Source organism: Phyllobates terribilis, unplaced genomic scaffold, assembly GCF_046119375.1.
Source record: "Phyllobates terribilis strain yellow unplaced genomic scaffold, ASM4611937v1 Scaffold_1__5_contigs__length_1240528914, whole genome shotgun sequence".
In the NCBI taxonomy this organism is placed as follows: Eukaryota; Metazoa; Chordata; class Amphibia; order Anura; family Dendrobatidae; genus Phyllobates; species Phyllobates terribilis.
In genome coordinates this window covers 511,560,635-511,568,343 of record NW_027362761.1, presented here as the reverse complement: position 1 = coordinate 511,568,343, position 7,709 = coordinate 511,560,635, and positions in this window count along the sequence as shown.

The following is a 7,709-nucleotide window of genomic DNA, read 5'->3' as shown; positions in this document are numbered from 1 at the left end:
TAGATTTATTCTCATGTGAATGACATGCCACTACCTTCTTAGTAAGAATAAATACTGTCAAGTTTTTCTGAATTATATTAGTATATTCAATGTTTTTATATTTTTCATGATTACTTTACACAGGACAGGACGGTCAATGTAGAAATTAATAAATTGGTTGCCATTAGTGATGAGCGAGCATGCTCGTTACTCAAGATTTACGAGCATTCTCGGGTGTGTTCCGAGTATCTTCAGCGTGCTCGGGTGTTATGTTTTCCAGGTGTTATGTTTTCGTCACTCCGTGCTCATGATTTGTGACTGTTTGACAGCTTTAATACATGTGAGGAATGCCTGTTTCTTAGGCATTCCTCACATGTATTAAAGCTGTCAAACAGTTGCAAATCATGAGCACGGAGAGACTGAAACATAACATTCGAGCATGCTGAAGATACTCGGCGAGTATGCTCGGGTGGTTAACAGAACATACTCTCTCATCACTAGTTGCCATCACTATTTTCAATTATTATACCCTGAAACGTATTAAAAGCTGATCTGGCCTTATACTGAATGAAGCCATGGACGATATACTCAGTGACCGATGTTGGTCATGTAATGGTCTTCTATCTGTGTCCAGGCTCTGCCCCTTGGTCCTCCTCCCATTCCTCTCTGACTGCTCACTCCCAACAGTTGATTACCTGGTTTGTAGTCTCTCAAAGGGCTCACATAGTATGGTGGATCCTCAAAGATCTTGCTCCTGATGTACAATTGTTATGCCGCATGGAAAGATGATATTGGTCCATCAGGGAGATTCAGATGGAAAATGTTAGCTATTGTGACCGAAAAGCAACAGAAGGAACAAACAGGAGCCATTAGATCCAATGAAGCAAATTTGAGTAGTATCCAGTATTCTTAAAATACCCCCCACCCTATTACTCCTTGCTTAAAGGGAATCTGTCACCCCCTGGCACTTATCTGACCTCTAATATGGGCATACAAGTGATAGAAATGTAAATCTATACCTACCTGTATGCCTCATATTAGAGGTCTTGTTGCTGTGAAATGTCTTTTTATTCCTACAAGTTTCTTATGTGTTCCAGTCCAGGTGACTGGAAGAAATACCCGCCTCCTGTGTGAATTACAATGTTTCCCCCCTCCCCTGCATGTCACAGTGCCTGGATTTGGCTGCTGCAACTGCATATCACAGGGCACTGTGACATGCAGGGGGGGGGGGAAACATTCCAATTACCACAGGAGGCGGGGATTTCTTCCCGTTCCCCGGCCTGCAAGCATCAGAAACTTGATTAAATAAAAAGACATTTCACAGCAACAAGACCTATAATATGAGGTATACAGGTAGGAATAGATTTACATTTTTATCACATGTATGCCCATATTAAAGGTCAGATAGGTGCCAGGGTTTGACATATTCCCTTTAACCCTCCGTCACATACAATATCGATTCTAACGAGTTCACATACAATGTGACTGTCAGGCGCAGGCTAGAAAAATACCTATAATATCTAATGTTTGCAATTTCAGTGCTCTAAAAGTGATCAGTGACCTTCATAGGGATGTAATAAAAGAGACTACACATAATCAGGTGCAAAAAAACCCATTTACTTAACATAAAACTAATAACTCTGAAATGCAAACATTTCAAAACTCCCGCCAAATAGTCCCCAGTTCGACTCTGTCAAAAAACTCTACAAAGAAAATTTATGGAAACAAACTTAATTTTAAGGTACCTTAAGTACTATTAAACACATATTCAATCAGAATTAGATCCTGAAGTTTCCCCAGAAAAATTACACTTGCAGAGCAAAGAGCAAGAATTACACATCATTTTTGCATGTGTCAGGCAGATTGCATTATGACATTTGTGACATTCATAATTAGAAAGCCTTCTGATTCCGCTTTCCGTGGTGCAGGTGGTGCATCTCCTTCTTTTGGGAGGTGGTGCAGGTGGTGAATTTTCACTATCATCTTCTGGGCGGAATCTTTTGAGCTGAACTTGAAGGCGAGAGGGGATACCGATTGTTTTCATACTACTCCTGCGTAGCTCTCCAAGCACTAGTTCATGGGCCAATTTTTTCAGATAGAATCGTCTACGGAGTGGTTCAAGCTTGTTTTCAAGGTAAATGACTTGTGAATTTATACCACCCAAATTCAACATAGCAAAAAATATGACCATTGGCCAGCGTTTGGTGTTTCTGCTGACGTTGAAAGTTGAGCACATCTGATCAGCTGTATCAACACCCCCTTTGGTTGCATTATAAAATGTAATTATCTCCGTTTTTTTTTGTGCCTCAGTCCCAGGATCGACGGCATCTTCATCATGAAGTGTTGATAGAAGAAGTACAATTTTTTTTGCTTGTGGTACATAGGAAACCAAAACCTTTCCATTATGGAATGCAAACATACTGCTGTACTGTTGTCTCCCTTTCACACTTACAAACTGTGTAGGCAATTCTTTTTTATTTTTTCTTACAGTTCCGACATATGAAAGCTTCTGCATTTTCAGATAATCAATCAGATCACAATTTGAAAACCAATTGTCAGCTGTTATATTGCGACCCGATCCAAATAAGGGCTCAGCCAGTCTTTTTACAACATCACTGGGTTTGTTGCTGACACAGTAAGGACCTTCTGGTTATTTTCCTGCATAAACTTCCAGGTTGTAAGTGTAGGTCTTACTGGCATCAACAAGGGCATACATTTTAATTCCATATTTGTTAGGCTTTGATGGAATATATTGACGAAAGGCACATTTACCACGAAAACCAGGGAGCATTTCGTCAATAGTGAGATTCTCCCCAGGGCAATAGCTTTTTTTACAGTTTTCAACAAATTTTTGGAATATATCACGAATTGGAGCAAGTCGGTCATGTGTTTTACGTTCGGTTCGGGTAGTTCTGTCGTCAAACCAAAGGCAACGAATTAGAAGCTTGAATCTGTTTATGGACATAACAAGGCCACATTTTTCAACTCCATCCCCATCTTTACTCCAAAGTTCCTCCAAACTTTGTCTATTTGCCCTATAAGCTCCTGCAAGGTATAATAATCCAAAAAAAGCACGCAGTTCTATTTCATCTGTGGCCTTGATGGTTCTGTTGCAGATGAACTTGTCCTTTATAATGTCTATATATTGGTTGGTATATGTGACAATAGAGTCCAGAATGTCATCTGTGAATAAACTATTCCAGCATTCAACTGCAGTTTTTGCAGTTTTTTCTGGAGTGGCTTCTTGTTCCATTGTTTTTTTTTTATCTTTTCCCATATAATAAGATTCTACATCTTCATCCTCATCACTGTCACCATCTTACTCTGTTTCAGAATCCACTTCACATACTTCCACCTCATCATGAGAATCAATCTCACTTTCCTCTCCTAAATCCTCATTCAGTGTGGGGTGTGCATCATCTAACAGCATGTTTGTTACTTCCTCAACATCAAGGTTTTGTGATAAATTTTACATTTTCCTCTCCATTTCAGCAGATAATCTGAAGCAAGAGAAGGAATATGTGTTAGGGAACTACTGTATATGCCTGAGCAGCACACTTTCTTTTTTAATCTGCCTTATTTCTATGAAATATCCTCACACTTTGTGCTATACATTCATAAAACAAGCTAAATAAACAATTGTGATGAATAAAAACATAAAATACCAACCTTATTGAGTGTGACCTGTTCACATACAATGAGCCTGAGAGATTAGCACAGTTCTATCTGTCCTCCTGAAGCTCTGCAATCCAACTGTGGTATGAGGTTTCACAGAGCTGCTAGAGACAGGAGACTACCTGGAGGGAGGGGATTTCCTCACAATCTGGTGAGGAAGGAGAAATGAAAGTAAAAGAGATGTGCCTGTCAGGCCAATTGTATGTGACGGAGGGTTAAACAACAGGGTTCTGGTAGTTTCTGGTTGTATGGGTTACTAACTGGCTTGTATGCTGATCCTGAATATTGTCTGCTGTCTGCCCTGACCTTCTGCTTGACTTCTGCATTGAACAATTTTTGCCTGTTCTATCCCCAGGTTATTCGACTACTCTTCACAGAACATGTTTGCTTCACATCCCAGTTAACAACAACTGTTAGCTGTTATCATGGGTGACCACACTAAGGTCCCACTCCTTAATGTGTCAAGTCCTTTACAACTCAAAGGGTCCACAAGTTCTAGATGGGCTTCATGTTACAGTATCATACAGCACCATACAATTTGCTCACCAAATAATGCTTCCAAACATTTGTCTAAATAAAAATGCTGTACAGTGCCACTACTGCAATACAGTGCAGAAATAATAGCAACAAATAGTCACCAAATACCAACTTTATAGAAATTTAATATAAAATACTTGTAACAATGTAATGATTACTGTGCAATTAATATTTAGATTCCTGGTGGTCGCAAGCTTTGGATGAAAATTAAATTTGAGCAAAATGATTTGCAGAACCCTGGTCTAGATGCCCCGATAGTATCCCATAGTTGCAAAACTAGAGCCCTGCTAACCTCCTCTAACCTGCCGGCATTCTCAACAATTTTTCCAATTAGTAGACCTGGCGCAATGTAATGGGTGCAGTGCGCCACAACAGTGATGTCACCCTGGACTTACCAATCAGATGAAGAGACGGGGATGAGGTTCCAAAGCTCTGGTCCATCATCCACCGATGAGCCAGAGTCTTAGCAAACTTTTTGCTCAACTTTAATGAAAATATAACGTTGGTTCTCCCGTCACCACAACTTTTGCAACTGTTCATGCCATTGAGTGTGTAATCATGGAGAAGTGAAATTAGTGGATGTCCAATTAATACATAGACGTGATTAGAGGCTGTTTTTTTTTATATTTCTGATCCGGTGCGCCATGTAATGCAGTAAAGTCATATGCCAGAAGAGGATAACCCATTGCATGAGCTTTGTTTTTATCTAGCTTTATAACTATTGGAATTTTATGATTTGCGTACTCTTCTATGTGAATTATGACTAGATAATACGGTATATAGTAGTTATTAAATAATGGGTCATAAACTATTTTGCAAACAGAACATTATAAACATCTCCATATTATGTGATGAACCATGAATGGCTCTAATACATGAATTAAACAGGTCAGATATACAATGCAAACACAATTCTTTTTTCTTGTTTTTTATCAAATTTGTTTATACATTTTTGTTGTTTACGTCTCATCCTTCACTGACTGATCAGATCTGAAAGAGCAGAGAAGAGACATAGGAAGAAGTCATGCAATCCAAGGGTAAAAGAAAAGTCAAGTTGGTTAATCAAACTGTCAGCAATCGGTACTACTGTAAAATCTGCAGTCAGGGTACACAAAGGGCAGGACAAAGGAGGCAGATGCCTAAGATTTTACTTTCATACAGAATCTCCACTGAAATGACTGTATTTGTCATTCTGAAAGGTTATTACATGCTAATTAATTTTAAAATTGCACTTTACTGTTAAATCTTCAATAAAAAAAAAAAGGTTTCTGTCCTACATCCAAACCATCTGTGTCAACAATATGAGCAGCAATAATACAAAAACTTTTATTAAATCCTATTAGACTCCCAGCAATATTGGGGTAGTGCTCAGTCAATGGATACATGTTATAATACATGTATTTAACTCTATTTGTTAAAACCTTGGGCAAACTCCAATTTTTAATGTATTACGTCAACTAAAGGTTAAAAAAAATCACAAAAAAAAAAAATCACAAAAAATTCCGTCAACGAAATCACAATAATGCCACACAATTTGTTTGGAGTTACACTCGTCCCACAAAAAACAAGCCCTCATACGGCTTTATTTACGGAAAAAAAACCAAAAAGTTCTGGCTCTGGGAAGAAGGGGAGCAAAAAACAAAAATGCAAAAAAGGAAAATCGCAAGGTGGTGAAGGGGTTAAAACGTTGCCCACTACTTTTTTAGTATCCTTAGAATAGGCCATCAATATCTGGTCGGTGAGGTTGTGAAACCTAGCACTCCCACAGGTCAACTTTTACCGGCGCTAGCGACGGATGGAACTTTTCATATGCTACACAGCAGCTTCGTCAAAACTATAATGACAGTGGGCAGAGGCTACAGACTGACCCTGGGATGGATCTGCAGTACCTGGCCGTGGCCACTACAGAAATAATGGAGCTGCAGCGTTCGAGAGCTTCCAGCTGCCACCGGCGTCGGTAACAGCTGATCAGCATGGGTGATGTGTGTCGCAACCCCACCAATTAGATATTGATGGCCTATCCTAAGGAAAGGTCATCACTAGTATTAGTGTAGTGTAGTGGGCAACCTCTTTAACCCCTTCACCACCTTGCAATTTTCCATTTTTGTTTTTTGCTCCCCTTGTTCCCAGAGCCATAACTGTTTGTTTTTTTTCCTTTATTATATCCGTATGAGGGCTTGTTTTTACTTTTGAATGACACCATTTATTTTATCATGTACTTTACTGGAAAACAGGAAAAAAATCCAAGTGCAGTGAAATTGCAAAAAATGTGCAATTTCACAATTGTTTTTTTGTTTTTTTTATTTACCATGTTCCCTATATGGTAAAACTGACTGGCCAATATGATTCTCCAGGTCATTACGAGTATGCAGATACCAGACATGTATAGGTTCTTTTTTATTTAAGTGGTGAAAAAAAATCCAAAGTTTGTAAGAAAAAAAAATGTTGCCATTTTCCGAGACCTGTAGCGTCTCCATTTTTCGTGAGCTGGGTTTGGGTGAGGACTTATTTTTTGCGCACCGAGATGATGTTTTATATATACCATTTTGGGGCTTATATGATGTTTTGATCGCCTGTTATTGCATTTTATTGCAAAGTTAAAGCAATCAAAAAAAAATTTAATTCTTGATTTTTTTTTCTCGTTATGCAGTTTACCGATCGGATTAATTTTAGTGATGAGCGAGCATGCTCAGTACTGCTCAGTGCTCGCCCGAGCATCTCACTGCTCGAGATGCTCGGCGCTTGCCGAGTATTTCCGGGGTTGCTCGGCGGAAGCTCGGGTCCCCTCCCTGCATGTTTGGCGCTCTTTAGAGAGCAAATGAACATGCAGGGATTGTCTGCCACACACTGTAATGCCGCAGCCATGTTGGTTGTGGCATTACAGTGATTGGCTGGCAGCACAGCGTCATCAGGTCTATATCAGACTTGGCGCTGCCATGCTCGTCACAGTCTACTCCGGAATTAGGCAGTGTAGGGAGAAGTGCTGCGAGCTAGGGAGAGATTTGCTTGTCTCTTAGTTAGTGTAGGTATACCACCATATATTATTCACATATCCATCTCAACTAACAGTCCTTCTGAGGACTAATCCAGCTGCATAGATATCAGTGCTAGGCAAGCAGGCAATGTATGTGGTAGACTGCAGTGCATATAGCAAGAGGGTCCATTCCAATTCTGTCTGCTCCTGGTGCTTTTGCAGATATTTCTACAAATAGCCCCAGGTATCAGGGGCCAGAAATAATTTTTTTTGATCTTAATCCTGATTATTTGCTTAAAAAGCAATCCAGAGAACACCATTTTTCTGCTCCATTTGCTTGTTGGCACTGCAGAATACAGCCAGATACTTTCCATATTACAGCGCTAAAAATCCATCTATTTAAAACTGTGGTTTGTCCGTCACACGGATCACATATAAGTGCACTGAAAATTCTGCCATTTCTGGCTTCCATTGAAATTTTGTTGCAGTGTGTCAGTGAAGTTATTGACAGGAGGTCGCTGTTAAAAATAGTTACCTACAGGCC